This window comes from Mustela lutreola, chromosome 7 (genome assembly GCF_030435805.1).
Source record: "Mustela lutreola isolate mMusLut2 chromosome 7, mMusLut2.pri, whole genome shotgun sequence".
NCBI lineage: Eukaryota > Metazoa > Chordata > Mammalia > Carnivora > Mustelidae > Mustela > Mustela lutreola.
In genome coordinates this window covers 36,074,281-36,092,152 of record NC_081296.1, presented here as the reverse complement: position 1 = coordinate 36,092,152, position 17,872 = coordinate 36,074,281, and the positions used below count along the sequence as shown (strand labels likewise).

General features: G+C 55.8%; 1 protein-coding gene across 5 annotated transcripts in view; it reads left to right on the top strand.

Annotated features, from left to right (window-relative positions):
• Nucleotides 1-17,872, top strand: part of LINGO1 (leucine rich repeat and Ig domain containing 1) — a 190,382-nt gene that overhangs the window by 31,426 nt on the left and 141,084 nt on the right. Inside the window, exon 3 of one of the 5 annotated variants that reach the window (XM_059180314.1) lies at nt 882-1,004. The exons of the other annotated variants lie outside the window; for them this stretch is intronic. The gene's annotated coding sequence lies outside the window, so the exon portion shown is untranslated. The remainder of the gene's footprint in view (nt 1-881; nt 1,005-17,872) is intronic. 5 annotated transcript variants of the gene reach the window in all.

Here is a 17,872-nt window from a genome sequence, read left to right as displayed (position 1 = left end):
GAGGGGGCTGGCACTTAGCCTCGGCCTAGGGCCCTGGAAACTAGGCTCAGAGAGGCTAGTGACTCACCCGTCCCGGTTCACATTTCAAATCTGAACTCCAGACTTCGTGCCTTTTCAGTGGCCCCACACTGTGGTTTTAGAGGTGATGACAGACTTTTCTGAGTGAGCTCAGTTAAAAGGACACGCTGGTTTTGTCTCTCTTGGGGAGGCTCAGAGTTGTGGGCATGTCCCAGTATCACACAACACTGGGGTCTGGCGTCCCTGGCTTCCTGAAGAGATGAGCGTGCTCCTCTCTATCAGATAGTCAGGTGGCCCCTGCTGTGGACAGAGGGAGCCTTCCAGCCCCAAGCCTACTCCAGTCTCTGTCCCTGAGGGAGGCTTTAAAATCTCAGCCCCAAATTAAAACCTATGAGGGCTTCAAAACAATGAAAAATTTCCCTAATAAAAGAGGAGGCACACTCAGGCATGTCCTAAATGAATGGAGTGACTTCCGGGATTAATCCAGGATGTATGGGAGGGCGCCCAGCCGGGAAAAGCGTGCGATGGAGATTGTAACAAATTGTTTGCTCGCAGGAGGAATAATTCTTAATGTGCACCGGCTGTAAGCGGAAGGCACCTTGGCCGCGGGCAGCCACGATCACTCATTAGCTGGTCCCGAGCAGGGTCTCTGCCAGGGCAGCCTTGCCTCCAGGCCTCTGGACTTTCAGTGATGACCTTCCACTCCCATCAGCCAGTTGAGTGGAAGTGAGCAGGCTCCAGATCTGTCCTTAGAGCACCTACACCAGGACCTTTGGAGCCCTGCTTTCTCCCCCAGCTCTGCGCCCTTGGCCAGGTGGGGAGGGGCAGTACCCGCCAGATAGTAGTTCCTTCTCCTCCTCTAGGTGGTCCTGCCCTTCCTCTCCGGCCTCCTGCACCTCCCAGGACTCAGGCTTGCCTGCCCCTCCACCTCAGATCACTCTGGGAGTCTCTACACGGACTGGTCTCAGTTTACCCCTCAGCTTGGGGTAAGTGCTTCCTCCCTAGATCCTTTGCCTCCCGCATGGGAAGGGCTGGGGGCTGCGCTGTTCTCCCCAGCCGGCTCTCTCCCTGCTGCCTCCTCACTTTGTGCTGAACTTGGGGAAGGGAGGCTGAGCCAGCTCACACTCTGAACACCACCTCGAAGGTGCTGGTGGTGGAGAAAGGCCTCCTGGGTTCCATTTCCCACTCCCAGCCCAGGTGTGACCCGCACAGAGAACGGAGTGTGGGGTCTGAATCATGCAGAGCTGTGTTGGGTTCTGGCACCCAGGCCACCCCCCAGTCTTTCCCAGCTTCCTCCCCTGTGAGAGGGGGCTCTTGTTAGCCTCACCCTCGCCTCTCATTTCTGAGAGCACGGTCGCATTCCCCCATGCAACAGTCTGGGGAAGAGGGTCCTGTGTTAGCCCGTGAGGCAGCAGAGGGACAGGTGAGAGACGACGGGGAAGTTGTGTAGAGTGGTTGGTTCAGGACGCACACCCTGTAACTGCTTCCTAATGTTTGGAGGAAGGGTCCTGGATCACGGGTGCTGCTCTGCAGGGCTTGTCTCCAACTCCTCCCTCTCCTCAGCTGAAGAGGAGGGGCGCCGGAGACCCTGGGCACAGGGCGCCCTGGCCCCTTCTTACCAGCCGCTCTTACCTAGACCTGACTATCCATTCACTCCCTCACTCCCTTCCCAAAGGAGTATGAAACCCTGTCCTGGATGCCAAGTGTTGCTCTAGTCCTGGAAAGCAGCTCCTGGAAGGGTATACACTTTTGCCCTCAGGTGGTGTCGGTTCTCGAGGGAGGGACAGTGAGCCAGGCCACAAATAACGTGGGTCACATCATACTGCGATGGAATTGGGAGGGGAATTGGCTCGGGTAGGCTGAGTGGCTTTGGAGCAGGAGGCATCCAGGCGGGCCTCCCTGAAGAGACGTCAGTGCAGCTGGGATCGCAAGTCTGAGAAGAGATGGCATTCCAGGTGGGCAGGACCGTTAGGCAAGGGCCGGGTGGTGGGAAGGAGCTGGGTGTGTTCAGAAACCAGGAGGAAGACAGCTTGGCAGGAGGTTGGGGAAGGAGGGAGGGGGGGAAGTGGGGGTGGGTAAAAGAGAGGGGGGCTCAGAGGCCCTACGGAGGAGCAGGTTTTATTCAGAGTGCAGTGGGGAGCTCAGGAGAGTGCTAAGCAGGAGAGTGACAGGATCTGATTTGTGCTTTTCAAATCTGGCCACTGTGGGGAGAGAATGGATTAGAGTCTGTGGCAGGGAAAGCAGGGAGCCCAGCGTGGAGGCCAGGGCCAGTCTAGAGGAGAGCACTGGGGTCATGGCTGGGGGGGAGGGGGGGTGGGAGACATGGAGTTTGCCCTGGGGTGGGCTGTCTGTTTGGCCGGAGTGACAGTCTTGGTGAGGGCACCATTTTCCGAGATGGATCCTGGCCCAGGGGAAGCATGACCACTGTCGGTGTCTGGATTTGGTTCGTGTAAGGTGCCAAGGAACCCCCCAGCGGAGCATCACTCTCTCCGCTGGTATTGGAACACCTGCTTGTCTGTAGCTGCTCTCAAAACGGCTTCTCACGTCCCGTCACACTACTTCCAAGGTCAAAGGCTTTGCTCTAACACGTCGAGTCATCATCTCCTTGCCAAGTCCATTTTTTCGATGAGGAAACGAGAAGCTCACCTCAGTCGCATACAGGGCCTTCCTCTGGACGTGATGCTTGGTAGGGGGTGGTAGGAAACCTCGGGCCCATCTCCTGCTGATGGCGTGTGTGTTTGCGCGCGCGTGCGCGTACGCGCGGATATGCGCACATGTGTGCCCACGAGCATGCGCGTGTGTCGGGCCCATTAACAAACAGAGAAATAAATTAACAAGTATTCAACCCACCAAATGTTCCTTCTGTTCTGTATAATAGAGCATGGGAACATAATTTTCCCCTGGAGCAAATTGCTACAGCTGAACCTGCGCCTCATTTTCCTCCAAAAACTGCTTCAAATTCTGGGATGCTTGTTGATTTCGGGTCCTCTCCTTTTCTTCCTCCTGTCCCCAACCCCCCGGGCTTCTTCCCTCAGCCTTCCCGGTGGAGCCAGATTGCCACTGAGTAAGAGGCCCCACCCTGCCGACAGAAGGCACCTGGGGGGCAGCGGCTCAGGCCAGAGGCACAGAGGGTAAGGGACTTTGGGTGTGCTGAAGATGAATGAAATGCTCAGGGTTGGCAGAAAGCTGGGTAGCTTCCTCCCGAGCCCTGCCATGGGCGTGCTGTGCAACTCGGGGCACAACACTGCTCTTTCTGGGCTTTAGATCCCCCTGGGAAAGTGGGTCTAAACATACCTGCCATCCCCAGTGAACCCACCTGTGGTGTAGAGTGCCGTGTAAATGTGATCCACCTCCTTCTGAGGACGCCGCCCACTTTCGGGGAGTGGGATGCCCCCCTCACCCTCTTCCCAGACCCTTCTACGGAGGCTTTAGATTCAGGGACTCCTGCCCTTCTTCTGAAATCCTCCAGGACACTTCTCATTTTCTTAAAGCAAATTAATTTTAATCCACTTTAATTAAACGTGTCTTATAAAAATGTATATTTATTTATAGACCTGCTCTCTCTCTGTATATCCTAATCATTTCTGTCATTCAGAGCCCAGCCCAAGTCTCCATTTGCAGGCAGCCCCCTTAGGGGTGAGAACATGGGGAGGGGGAAGCCCTAGCAGGCTGACTCCTCACTGGATTGGGCCAGACTGGGTTACCTTTCAAGGGGGCAGAAAGGGAACCTGGGATCCTGGGCTCAGGAGCCACAGAAGCCCAGCCTCCTACCTCCATCTCGGAGAGTCTGGCTGTTGGAAGATGCGAAGTTCCTTCAGTCCCACACCTGTCCCTGTACTCCTCAGCAGAGGAATTAAATTCCAAAGAAATTGCCGAGGCTTTTCAGGTCTAGTGAAGGATAAGCCTTGGCTGGGGTCCGGTGTATGGCCACAGTTCTAGCTGGCCAGACTCTGGCCTGTCTCTGAGCCGTAGGACAACCCCAAATCATGTCTCTTCCAGGAAGTTCCCCTTGACTTCACCACTGCCTTAGCCTGCTTGGCTATTCTAACAAGGTTCTATAGACTGGGTGGCTTAAACAACAGATGGTAATTTTCTCGCAGCTCTGGAGGCTGGAGGTCTGAGATGAGGGCACCAGCACTGTTAAATTCTGGGGAGCCCCCTTTCGGGCTTGCAGATGGCTGCTTTCTTGTGTGCTTACATGACAGAGAAAGACAGGGATGAAGAGATTTTCTGCTGTCTAGTGTTCATAGGACGCTAATCCTATCACAGTAGGACTTGACTTATCTAACTTTGATTATTTCCTTACTCCAAATAATTTTAGTCTTAGTGAGGAGTTGGCGATTCAGCATAGAAATTTTGGGGGACTTAATTTGGTCCACAGGGGGCCATCCCCGCTCTCCTGTCCCCTGGCTACAGTGAAGCAGCACGCTCTGGCATTTATTGCAAATCGCTAGCTTTGATTTCTCCCAAGATCGCCTCCCTTGGAGCACTGTCCTGGGTATACCAGGGGCTCCATGATGACATGGCGAGCTCAAGCCTCCCTGGCTGGGGCCACAGTTTGGGGGAATTTCCAACTCCTGCCCCTTATTATTCTGGTCTTATTATTTTGTTCCCTGTTTCTGTGCGTGCTGTTCCTCTGCCAGGTATAGACTCTCTCCTCATCCAGTCAGTAAACTCCTACTTATCCTGCAGAGCCCTCCTACGCACAGCCTTCCCCAATCCCCTGGGCTTAGTTGGTCCCTCCTTACTCTGAACCCCCATGACACTCTGGGCTTCCCTGCCACTGTGCTTAACACCCTGGATGGGCCTTGTCAGGGGCTGTGTCTCGTTCACCGTGGGGTCCCAGTACCTCCTCAGTGTCTCCGTCCTGTCCTTCTCTGTGGAGTGAATGAATGGATGATTATTTATTGAGAACCCACTAGTTGTGGGAGACTGGACCCTGGAGGCTTGTCGTCATGGAGCTAACATTCAACAAGATGGGTAAGCAAGGCATGTGTTGTGTTGGTGATAATGTCAAGTAGAAGAACGTCAGGGAAGGGGGGAGAGGAGATGTGCAGGGTAGGGGTACCCTACTGAAAAGGTGACTTTGAGGTAAAGACCTGGAGGAGGTAAAGGAGACCTGTGGCTACCTGGGGAGAATGTTGAAGGCTGAGGGAACAAGTACTCCCAGGTGGGAGCCGGCCTGGCCTGTGTGCAGAACAGGGAGGAGGCTCTAGTGGCAGGAGAAGAAGGGGAAGGGGAGAGAGGGTGGGAGCTGATACTGGAAAGCAATCATGATCAGAACTTGCAGAACCTTTGTAAGGACTTTTGTGTTAGCTCTGAGTGACACAGCAGTCACTGTGGGGTGTGTGACTTGTGTCTCAGGGTCCCATCTGGCTGTGGCGTTTCGAAAATCGTGGGAGGCAGGTACCCAAGGAGGAGGCTGCGGCAGAAATAGGGAGGAAGGGCTGGGGGCTTGCACCACGGTGCTGGCCGTGGGGGTGGCGAGAAGTGTTCAGATTCTGGGTCGATTTTGAAGGTAAACCCAACAAGACTTGCTGGTGGTGGGTCAGTGGTGGGGGTAAGAGAAAGAGGGGAGCTAAGTGTTGACCCCACGGTTTGGGGGCTGGGTAGGGATTCCATTACCTGAAAGGAGAAGCCAGCAGGATCAGGCTTGGGGTAAAACGAGGCACTCAGCTGTGATCATGGCAGGGTGAGGTCCATCTGAGTTGTCTGGGGTGGGTGTCCAATAGCTCGTTGGTGACTGTGGTGGGTTAAAGGATGCCTCCCAGACACATCATCTGTGTCTTAATCCCCCAAACCTGGGCAAGTTACCTTGTATGGCAAAAGTCTCTGTCGACGTGGTGACGTTCAGGATCTTGGGATGGGCAGATTCTCCGGTGGGGGGGGGGGGGTCCGCCGCCCCTCGCGTCCTTAGAATGGGAGGCAGAAGGAGCTTGACTACAGAGACAAGAAGGCTGAGTGACCACTGTGGCAGAGACTGGCGTGATGTGGCCATAGGCCAAGGAGTCCTGACAGTCACCGACCAGATCCTGGAAGAGCAGGGCTCGGATTCTCCTTGAACGCCTCCAGAGGGAGCCAGCCCTGCCTATACCATGGTTTGGGTCCCTGGAAACCAGTTTCCGAGTATCGGGCTCCAGAACTGGGGGAGGCTAAGTCCCTGTGTTGTAAGTCACCGGCCTGTGGTGATTGTTACAGCAGCCCTAGGGAGACGGTGCAGGGGTTACTCGCCTGGGGAGTGCGCAGGTGGGGTGCCCTCCACCCCCCACCATGTCCTGGCCCCGAGAGAGAGGGTTGTGTGCCCGCTTGTGGGCTGTGGGGTCAGAGGGCCCACATGAGTGCATGAAACCACTGTGAGGATAGCGATGCTGGGAGTCAGATTGTCTCTACTGACCGCCTGCCTGCCCTGCCCTTGGAGCTGACTGAAGCCTGGGGGAGTGTGAGGGGGTGGGGGCGTGGGAAGGCATCAGGAAAGGTCTGCAGTATGGCCGGGCTGGGCCTTCTGGCCTCCAATGTTATCTCAGTGGGGGGATGTCTCTGCAGGGCGGGCTCTGAGGAAGGGGCCGAACCCCCTGGGGTGGTGGGGAGACCTCCCCTGGTCAGGCTAGAAGGCTGCTCCGAGCAGAGCCCTCATGAGCTGGGCTCTGAGGCCAGCCTGCCTGGCTTTGCATCCTGGCTCCCCCACCCGCAAGCTGGTCCCATGGCCTTGCCTGGGCCTCAGTGTTCTGTCTGTAAATTGGGTTAATTAGTGGTGCTGGCTCCGGGGGCCACCCCGAGGATGACATTAGTGCATAGAAACATGTGAAAACACTTGGAACATGTCCGGTTTTTAACCCTCAGGCCTGGGGAAGCCAGGACTGTGGGGAAGAGCTTGACAGTCCATGGTTTTGGGTTCGAATCCCTGCTCCCCAACAGACTGACCAGCTATGTGACCTTAGAGTCTCTGTTTTTTTTTTTTCCCTCATGCTAGCTGCCTGCAGGGCTGTTGGGAGAGGGCTTGGTGGCTGATATGGAAAGGGCCTGTAATGTTGGGACCCCCAAGCTGGGGGCTCAGCTGGGGTCAGCTCCCTTTCCTTTTTCCCATCAAAGCCCAGGGCAGGTGCCCATCCCCCAGGCCACTTCTACTGGGAGCAGATTCTGTCTTAGGGCTTGTGGGGCAGCAAGGGCATGGTGCATGGACGAATGGGGGCTGGGGACTCTCCGGTGGCCCTGGGTGTGGTGGGACGTGGCCAGGGCAGCCAGAGAAGACTTCACACGTCCATTAGCTAGCTGCGGCTCCCTGTGTGGGGTTCCGCGGCCTCAGCGGCGGCATCCATTCAGGCCCCGTTGGAGTCTGCAGGGAAGACATGTGGTGATATTTACAGCCCAAATCTCTGTCCTCATAAAGGGAGGCGGTAGGAGGGGTTGGGAGGAGGAGGGAGGGGCCGGACTTTCTGATAATGTCATAAACCGAGTCTGTCTCCCTGGAAACGGTGGCGGCGGTTGGTGGCCAAGGGCTGACAGATGTGCACGCGGTAATATGGGCCCATGGTGGCAGTGGCGGGGACATTGGGAGGGATGGATGGGCTGTAACTCACCAGGCCTGGGGCTCGGGGACAGCGGGATACAATGAAGGCATGGTGGGAATGCCGAGGGAGGGATCGGGGCTTGGAACCGGGTATCTGGGGGGACAGTGGGGAGCCTGCTGCTGGCCAGGGTCTGGAGGAGATTCTCCAGCCGCTAGCCTCTGGCCCGAGGCCAACCTCAGAGAGAAGCCAAGCTGTCAGGGAGACATTATGAAGTTACAGGCCTTCCCTAACTCTAGTGATGGGCACGTGGGATGCACCTGCAAAATGTTCTAGGCCTAGAGAGGCAAATACATCAGTGAGAGTGCTGGAGAGCCTTGATCCAGGTAGGGGAGGCTCTATCACAAGGAGCGGCGAAGTCGGTGTGAAGGAGTTGATGACTAGGACGGCTCAGACATATCTGGAACGGGCCACTCTGTCCCTGGCTGAGTGTGATGGGGCCACACGGCCAGAGCCTCTGGGGGTGAGGGCTTTATCCAAGTGGTCTCATTTCAGAGAATAGGAGGAGCTAGCCTTCAGCTACCCAGCCAGTCGGTGGTCCAGCCTGGAGCCCTCCAGGGACACTTGGTGCACACACGCCAGGAGGCAGAAGGCCGGGAGGACTGGGATCTGCGAGCTGGAAATGACAGGCTTGGGGGCAGCACTTGTCCAGAAATTTCTGAGGGGCCAGAAGCCTGCCCTCCAAAGCCTGGCCTGCAATGGGGACCAGCTGCCCCAGAGCAGAGCTCAGTCCAGGGAGGGGGATTCTAATTAGTTACAGATGCACAGGCTGCTTTGAGTGGTGGTGAGCTTGCTGTCATCAGAAGTATGCAAGCAGGAGCTTGATGGGCATGGCCAAGGAGACTGGGGAAGAAATTCCTGGGGAGAAAATGGAGAAATGGAGACGGGAAGGTTTGGGCCTGTCCTTCATGGCCTGAGGCCCTGCCATCCTGAGTTCTCGGAAATAAGCAGGCCCATAACCTGAGCATTGGGCCCGTGGCTCTGCTCCACTCATGATCTGCATCGCACCTGAGCCCCAGGTCCAGGGAGGGGGATTCCAGTTAGAGTTACAGATGGACAGGTGGCTCATGACCTGTGTTCCAGTGCCAGCACGGCCCTGATGTGCTGTGTGACTCCAGCTGAAGCTCTCGGCCTCTCTGCGGCAGGAACCAGGAGCACCAGGGCTCTGGCCTGGGAGCTGCTGAGGAGGAAACCTTAGGGCCTGACACTAGACCCTGACTCCAGACCCTCTTGGCCACTTGGCCTCATAGACAGTTGGAGCCGGGGGAAGGGTGAGGCCACAACTCCAGGAGCGTGGATCGATGAGTTTCGTGAGCAAGGTCGGGGCTCAGCCCGGGGTCAGCAAGCTTCTTTTCATCTGCAACCTCTGAAGAGCCATGGGCTCCATGACCTACTGGCCTGCTGCCCTCATTACTGACATGACTGGCCTGAGCTGGGGGAGCCTCTGGGCCGTGCATGTGATGGGCACTCAGGCTCTGCTTGGGGGGCAGGCACCGGGAATGCGTCTGTGAGTGTTGTGAGTGTTGTGTGTGTGCACCGAGTGCTGGGGGCTGGAGTCGTGTGACCTCTGGCATCCCGGCACGTGTGAGTAGTCTCTAACCTGGCAGGTGCTTAACCTACTGTGTTATATTAGTGTCAGCTGTGCAACACAGCCATTCCACGCTTCTGTTCGTTACTCAGTGCTCATCATGGTAAACCTACTCTTAATTCCCTTCACCTCTGTCACCCATCCCTCTACTCACTCCCCTCCGCTAATTAAAAAAAACTCAAAAGTGAAACCCTGCAGGGTGTTGGAGGGGCAGTGGCCCTGAGTGAGGCAGGCAGGGGGCTGGAGCGCTTGGCTGGGGACTGAGTGGGCATCGGGCAGGGGAGGCCACCTGTCAGGCGTGGCGAGGGCGGCTGGTTCCAGCTCTGTGTTTCATGGGAGTGAGAGCCCACACTCTCCTGCTTACTTGAGGAGCTGAGAGAACTTTCTGGGAAATCAAGGCACCCTCCCTGCACACACTCACCACCCCCAACTGCCCCACCATGGCCTCTAGCTCCCTGTGCCTGTTCTCCCCAGAAAGGGCCCTCTGGCTGGGCAGGGATCAGAGTGGGAGCCTCCTGCCTTGGGAGCTGCTGAGGAGGACAGCAGGCTGGGGCGGGCTCCCCATGTGGGGTCGTGTATCTGCTGCTCTGGTGGTCAGAGCTTGGGAGGCTTTCTGGGCCCGTTCGGAACTCATGACTTGGAGACCCCTTTGGAGCTGTGGGATTCAGGAGGATGTTGCTTACTAGGGGCTGGAGGGAGCCCCAGTGGTGGTCTCAAGATTTAAGGAAGGGTGGGTGGGGCTTGGCCCCTGAGGAAACTGGAGTGGGGTGGAGGTGGCGGCTAGGGGGTGGGCTTCTGGGCACAGGAAGAGTAGCTGCTCCTTGGGGGAGTCCTTAGGGTGAGGACACTGAGGAGCTCTGCTCTGGGCAGGGCCTCTGGAGAGGGGCTGGTTGGCCCCAAGTGAATTTCCAGGGCTATGAAGTGGGGTCAAGAGCCCTATTTTTTTTTTTTTAAGATTTTATTTATTTATTTGACAGACAGAGGGATCACAAGTAGGCAGAGAGGAGGCAGAGAGAGAGGGGGAAGCAGGCTCCCCGCCAAGCAGGGACCCCAATGCGGGGCTCGATCCCAGGACCCTAAGATCATGACCTGAGCTGACGGCAGAGGCTTAGCCCACTGAGCCACCCAGTTGCCCCAAGAACCCTATTCTTAAACTCCTCATTCTCTTGGGCTGTGTGACTCCTAGCGAGTGCCTTTGTTCCCGTGTATCACCGTGTAATGATTGTTCCTGTCTCCTGGGGCCCCTTGTGTCAGAAGGTGCTGAGAGCCGGGGAATCATTGTTCCTTCCTGCATGGGGTTGGCATCAGGGGCTGGGGTGCCTTGGCTTCCAGGGTGGGTTGGTGGGAGTGGGGCTCAGTCTGGCTGCCTTTGTGCAGATGTCACCCCTTAGCTACCACGAACTTGGCTGAGACTAGCCTCCTCATCTGTTACCAATCTTGGGAGGGGGGTGCCTGGGTGGCTCAGTGGGTTAAGCCTCTGCCTTTGACTCGGGTCATGATCCCAGAGTCCTGGGATCAGGCCCTGCATCAGGCTCTCCGTTCAACAGGGAGCCTGCTTCCTCCTCTCTCTCTGCCTACATGTGCTCTTTGTCTGTCAAATCAATAAATAAAATCTTAAGTAAAAAAAAAAAAATCTTGGGAGGGATGGCCTCGAGGGGTCTGGTGCCAAGACGGAATGAGTCTATTGAATCAAGCTCTGCACATAGTAGGAGCATATTAAATGTTGGTCATCGCTGTTACAATATCAGAATTGAATGTACTTGGAGCTCTAGGCAGACTCTTGCTCCCACCAGCCTGCTTTGTCTGTGCTCTGTTCTGTCTAAAACAGAGCCTCCCAGGAATAGAGTCTCCACAGCTCCGTGGGGCCCAGGCATCACGTAGGCTGGCCTCCATAGCTCAGAGGTGGAGACCAAGGTCTCGAGGGAGAGGGCCACCGGGGGGACCTGGGTCCTGGGAACAGATGCCCGAGAACCAGGTGAGGCTGGGTTGCAGAAGGCTGGGGGATGGTAGGAGGGGAGGGAGAGACCGAAGCCCGCTCCCGGGGTCCCCCAACTCCCGTAGCCAAGCCGGTTCCTGCTAATTAGCGCCTTAACGAACCATGCTAAGGCACTCTCCCCAAGCCTGCTCCCAGACAGATAATTACAATGATTTTTTGGCTTCTGGGGGTGCAGCTGGAGGTGGTGGGGGAGAGGGCTTTTCTGGCTTTTTTACTGCCCACGGGGATTTTCAAACCTACCCACTCTTGCCTCATTTGGAGCAGGAAAAAAAGTGTTAATGGACCTTTTTTCTGCAGCCGAGAAGGGCAATTTATGATAGAGGTGACAAACTTCATTTTAATGAGAGGCAAATCCCACTTTACTTTAAACTACATAGTGCACTCCCCCTACTCCTCCCCGCCCCATGGCTGTGGATTTGGGGCATCAAGAGTAGAAGCTGAGGTGTCAGGGTGGGAGGACCCGGGGTGGGGGTTGTGTGGGCAGGTGGGCTGGATAGAGAGGCCTGGGTAGAGGCCCCCCTCCTGGGCCTCATGTTTTGCCTGCTCACACACGTCCCCTCCTTTTAGGGGAACTCTTATGGCCTCCATTTATGGATGAGGAGACCTAGGTCAAGGGAAGTTCAAAGACTTGTCCCCCACCCCTTCAGAATTCTAGGGGTTGGTGTGTGACATTTGAGTCTGGGCTGACACCAAGCTCTGTGTCTTCCTGCCTGACCCAGGGGATGTGGGAGTCCAGCCACATCACTCCCAGGGCTGGGGACAGCACAAGTTAGGGAAGGCCGGCGGTTTTGTGGATCCAGGCCAGCCCTGGCCCCGAAGCTTCTGTGGTCACACCAATCCTGAGGTAGGCCCCAGTGTTTGTCTCTCCACATAGAGGATGCCCTGAACAGAGAGAAACTCAAGGTCAAAGAGGCAGGCGGCCTGCCCAGTCCCCCGCAGTGGGCCAGAGCTGAGATGGCAGCAGGTACCTTGTACCCAGGATGTGGAGTGAAGCCTGGAATCTTCCTTCCCGAGTTATTGCATCTGTGGAATGGGCCCAGTCACACCTTATTGACAAGCAGACCATGGGCTGGCAGTAGTTTCTGGGCTCAGTCCAGTCCCTGGGACTTCTTGGGCCCCAGGGTTCTTGGCCCAGCTTTCCGGGTCCAGAGGTCAAGCCTCCCTTGCTTCTCCTCAGGGGTCTCAGTGAGCAACTGAGAGCCTTTGTCTGTGGAGATTAAGGAGGATCTTGGAAGGCAGGGCGAGGATGGGGGCTTTTTTCCTACCCTGGGGGACACTCTAGGGAGAATCCCTACTGCAAAGTAATGGCTCTCAGACCCTGGGTTTTCTGGGTCAGAGGAATCTGTTGTGGACATATTCGTGGGACACTCTGAAGCATGAGGACATGCGGGCTATGGACTCAGTGCACAGCAGCCCTAGTTAGGGCACCAGAGTGAGACCCTGGCTGACCTGTCATCACTGGGGCTTGGGCAGATCTCTGTTTCCTAGGAGAACAGTGGGTAAAAACCCCACTTCCTGTTTGGGTGATGGGGGGCATAAGCAGGAGGTTGTGTGATTTTGGTAGCTGATATAAAATTTCCAGAAGCATGAGATTTTAGCATCACGGATTTTTGGAGGCCCAGGGTCAAACATGAAGGAATTTGGAAGGGACCCTCTGAGCCCCTGGCTCAACCCCAACTCTAGAAGGGGGCTTACTCCTCCTCTCAGGACTGTGATGCTGTCAACCCAGCTCTGTGTGTTCTCTTCCTCTATCTGACCCGTCTCACTCACCCAGGTACCTGTGGGCAAAGCTGAGGTGATCTGTCGGGAGTGGGATGGGTGGGAGAGGATTTGGCTTTCTGGGTGACTTGAGGGCAGGGAAGGGTTGCCATCCTCACTTCAGGGGCCTGAGGCTGGTAGCCAGTCCACTCCTTTGGGGCCCATCTGTCTGACTGGCCTGGGCAGGGATAGAAGGTGGTGGTGTCTAGATGCTCCCTGTGAACCGGGCCGGGAGTACCTGTCCTAGTCCTAGTCCAGTCCTAGTCCAGTCCTAGTCCAGGGCCAGCCAAGTGGAAGGGGATAAGATATTCCCGGGGAAGGGCTCCTGATAGTGTGGAGTCAGGCTTGGGTCTGAATCTCTTTCCTAGTGGATTACCTGACCGAGTTCCTTAGCCTCCTTGAGCCTCAGTTTCCCTATCTGTAAGTGCAGCCATGATCCAGTCCTTTGGGCGGTCATGAAGATTGACCCAGCACTCAGTAGTTTCTCTCCCTGGGAGGAAGGCATTGGTTCTGGGGCCTGCCTCTCTGGGGCTAAGCCTGGGAAGAGGTGCCATGGGGTCCTCCACTGCAGCTGAGAGCACTGGGGTTGTATCTGCTTCCTAGGACTCGAGTGCCAAGTCATATGGTCCTGAGGACCTGCATCTCAGGCAGCCCCTGAGAACCAAGCTCTCCAGGCTGGCATATTGGAGCCCAGATCCTAGCCCCACCTCTTCCCACACTGTGACTGTGGGTAATTCCCTAAACCTCTCTAGGCCTCAGTGTCTCCACTTGGAAAATCAGGGTCTCAGAATTAAGTGCATGTGTGTTGCTCATCTAGCACAGAGCAAGCATGTAAGGAGAGGCAGGTCTTACATGGGGTGCTGTGAGGCCTGTAGCAGGTCCTGGGTGATGGTGGTTATTTCAGACCCTCCCCGGCCCCTCCTCCTTGTACTGTCTCTGATCCTGGTGTGGGGCAGGGGTGGGGCACAAGGCCAGTGAGTGGATGACCCTTGTCCAATCCTGTCAGAATGGGTGCTGTCCACCAGCTGGGGTGCTGAGGAGCTGGCGCTCTTCCCTTACCTGTCACCACAGCAATCCCCCTGCCTCTGTCCTTGACCCTAGTTGGTTTTGACATTGCTCAGCCCAATATTGGGGTATGGCCAAATGGGAGGAAGAATGTACCCTCCCTCCCCCTTGCTGATCCTGATCACTCTGTTGGCCAACAGATCTCCCAGAGTACCCACTATGTGCTGGGGGAGGAAAGAAAAAGGCCCAAGTCATGGGGGTGGGGGTGGGGGACTGCGAGAGGTCATAGAAGGCTGGTTGAAACAGTGACCTCAGGGGAACTTGGAGTAGGTTAACCAGGCTGGAGAAGGGAGGACCCTTTAGGCAGGTGGTCCAGCAAGAGCGAAGGCCTGGAGGTGGGAATAGGCCTGGTGGGGTTTCCTTCCTCTGTGTGAGCTCTTAGCAGATTTCCATTCGTCCTCAGGCTGTGATCCCTCTGGAGGCTTTTCCTGGCTTTGTGGTGGCTGATAGAGGTTTCCCTCTCTGGGCTCTGCCTTGCCTCGGACGACCTCCTCTGTTCTGGTCAGGATTAGTCCCTGATTCAGCTCTGTGGCCATAGGCTTGGCCATGACTACATGGCAGGACCCATAAACTGTTCCCGAGAGTTGTGGGACCCATGGAAAGATCTTACGCAGGGGAGGGCTGAGTGAAAGCCAAGCTTAGGGGAAAGGACAGGGCAGGAAGACACGTGTGGTAAACGGCTGCTCCAGGCAGAGAGGACTCCCCGACATAGGGAACCTGAGCCCACACCCTGCTGCCCTCGCTCCCCTCATGGCAGCCGTGCCTCATCTGACCTGAGTGGGGAAAGAATTGAGGGTGTAGATCACCCTCGCGAGGTGGGCATCAATTTCCACTGAAAGCTTGGGCCATGATTTCTCTTTCCTGCTGTCCTCTGACAAGCCTGGCTCTGGGCTTGGCCAGGGTGATGCGTGGGGAGCAAAAGTGGGGAAGCAAAACAGAGCTGGGGCTGGGCTGCAGAATCTCTGGTCCCCCCTTCCTATCACCTGTTCCCTTCCTCCCTTCTCCAAGCCCAGATGTCATGTCCCTGTCACTGTCCCAGCCAGCCCCTCAGGGTCATTGTTTCTGAAGAAATCAAGTTCTCCCTCTGCAGACCTGGTTCTCTTCCCACATGGTTCTTCCTTCCGTTTATGCTTATTGCTTTCTTTTCTTCATACTCAGTTGCCTTGTTCCCAGCCCTATCCCCGGGGCCTGGGACAGAGGAGGCGCTTAAGAACTATTTGTTAAATGACAGATAGAAAAACTTAGTAGGCTGCTGGCTTGGGCAGACCCCCATGCTCGGGAAGCAGATCCCCCAGCCAAAGAGCAGAGGAGGAGGAAGAGGAAGGCCTCCCTGTCTGACCCTTTGAGGAGGGAATGGGGCCCAGGTGTTGAAACCCAGCACAGGGGGCAGGGGCTGAGCAGGAGTGTGGGATGCTGGTGCGGGGGGGTGGGGTGCTCTGGGCAATGGACACAGGAGAGGGCAGGGCAGGGGGTCAGAGGAGGGGGGCGTTTGGACCCCAGTGTGGCCCCACTGAGGTGGGAGGAGGCCAATTGCTTTGCCATGTGACAAAGCTGATAGTCCTCTGCCCTTCCGTGGGCCATCTGCCGCCACTCTGGAGTAGACTCTGTGTTGATGTCCCTCATTCTAAACAACTGGCTTATATGGCTGCTCCTTGGTTTTCCAGTTTCAGACATTGCTGAGTGACTTTTACCGTGGAAGCTGAGGATTTAGCTCTGTTGACCACCTCTCACCAACTCCCCCTGACCCCATATGTTTGGTTGGTTGAGTTCTCCAGCTGAGCCATGTAGAATACTCTGATGACTTTTCCTTTCTTGATTGGCTGTGTTCCCTAGCATTAATAATAGTTTTTTTCTTGGACTGGGGAAGGGGTCTTAATTTCTCTTTTTTATGCTTATCACTAATTCAATTCCACTCTCTCCCCTAGTTGGGTAAATATAAAGTACTCAATGTAAGTAAACACATGAAGTACTGTGTCAGTCTTATCTTGGAGAATCTCTCCCTGAGCCTTCACACCTGCTCCCATCTGGTTTATTTGGACAGTGGCCGGGCCGCGGGCATCGAGGATGGCCCACCTCCATTGCTTGGGGTTCCGTTACTGAGCTCTCAGGGCTGGGACCTCTTGCTTCCTGGATCCCACATCTTCTCCTTCTTAGTTTCCACTTTTCCTTTGGCAGAACCAGCCCTCCAACACCTTCCAGAGAAGGTTCGTGGGAGGGGTATCTGGAGAACTGCCTGTCTGAAGACTCTGGTGCCGACCCTGCCTGTGACAGTCGGGCTGGGTATAGAACTCCAGAGGGAGATCTCGTCCCCACAACGTTAACGGGGGCCCTCCCTTTGAAGCCATTGCTTTGCTGTTGCTTCCAGGGCTGGTGTGGGGGGGCTCCCTGGCCGGTGGGACATCGATCCTGTGCCCGCCAGCTTGGACATGTCCTTCCGGAAGCCTGTAGGACCTGCTCTGTCCCCTTGTGCTGATAATCCATGGTGCTGTGCCTTGCTGAGGGCCTGCCCTTTCGAATTGGAAATTCACGTTCTCCAGCTCTGGGCAAGTTTTTGATGGACTCCTTTACGATTTCCTGACCTCCATTTTCTCTGTTCTCTTTCTTGGAGCCCCAGTTAACCCGATGTGGTGCTTCCCGGAGGGACCCCTCACTTCCTGGTCCTTCTGCTCCTTTGTCACATCTCCGTGCCTACCTGTGCCTGTTTCAAGGAGGTCTGCTCTCTGTTACCATTCTACGCTTTTCATAGAGTGTTTGGTGCATACATGCTAAATTTCAAGGATTCCTTTTTATTTGCTGAATGTTCTCTTTAAAACATGCTGTACCCCGCTCTTGCTTCAGGGATACTATATTTGATTTCTGTGAAGATAGTAATAGCTCTCCCGTTTATCTCTTTAGGCTTCCTTCTGTCTGCATGGCCTGTTCCCTTGCTGGCTGGCGTGTTTGGGACTCTTGTCTTTCCTGTTAGCGCTTTCCTTAGTTAATTCCCTCGGCAAGAGATTCATGGAGCACCAGCTCTGTACCAGTCCCATCCCACAGCCTTGGCCAAAATGGTCAGAAGTCTCTGAGCTGGTCTGGCGGATGTCTGGGAATACTCAGTTGGTAGATCCTGTTAGGAGTGGGCACGAAGTCTGACTGGCGGCCCTTGTGTGTGGGTAGTCTCAACAGCTGTGCTTCCCCATGGCTGGCCTGCCTGGGCTGGGGAGCCCTGACGGCTGAGCCTCTTGGAGCCGGGTGGGAAAGGGAGGCTGGGGCTGAGCCCTGGAATCCGCATCTGCACTTTGTGCTCCCACCATGTTCTGTGGGGGCCCTTCCCTCCACCTGGCCTGGTCTCTCTAGTCTTCCCTGGGCGGAGCCAAGGATGGACCCCCTTGGGGGTCTACCTGCTTCTTACATAGCCTTCCAACCAGTCCTTCATTCCTCTGTCCAGGGTCGCCTGGTGCCACCAGTGTCTGAGAGCCTCTGGTGGGTTTTGCCAGGTAATAGGACCGGGACTTGGGACGCTCCTGTCTCAGCTCTGCCAAATCAATTACCACTCACTCATTTGCTTTCCAACTTCCAAAATTATGTTGCTGTTTCCTCTCCCATTCTTTGTCCTTGTGGATTTACGGACAAAAAGATCCTTTATTGTTGTAATGGAGTTTTGGAAAGGAGTGAGTGTAAATGCATGTGCTCAGGCTGTGGCTGGGAATCTGCACATGCCCCCCTCCCCCATTGATCTGTTCTCCTGCTGGGGAACGTGCAGAGCATCTCCCCTTTTCACTCTTACAAACAAGGCTGCTGTGAGCATTGTCCGTCCTCCTTGCGCGCTGTGTGGGAGAGTTTCTCTTGGCCTGGAATCGCTTTGTGGTAGGCTGTGTGCATCTTCAGCTCTGGCAGATAAGG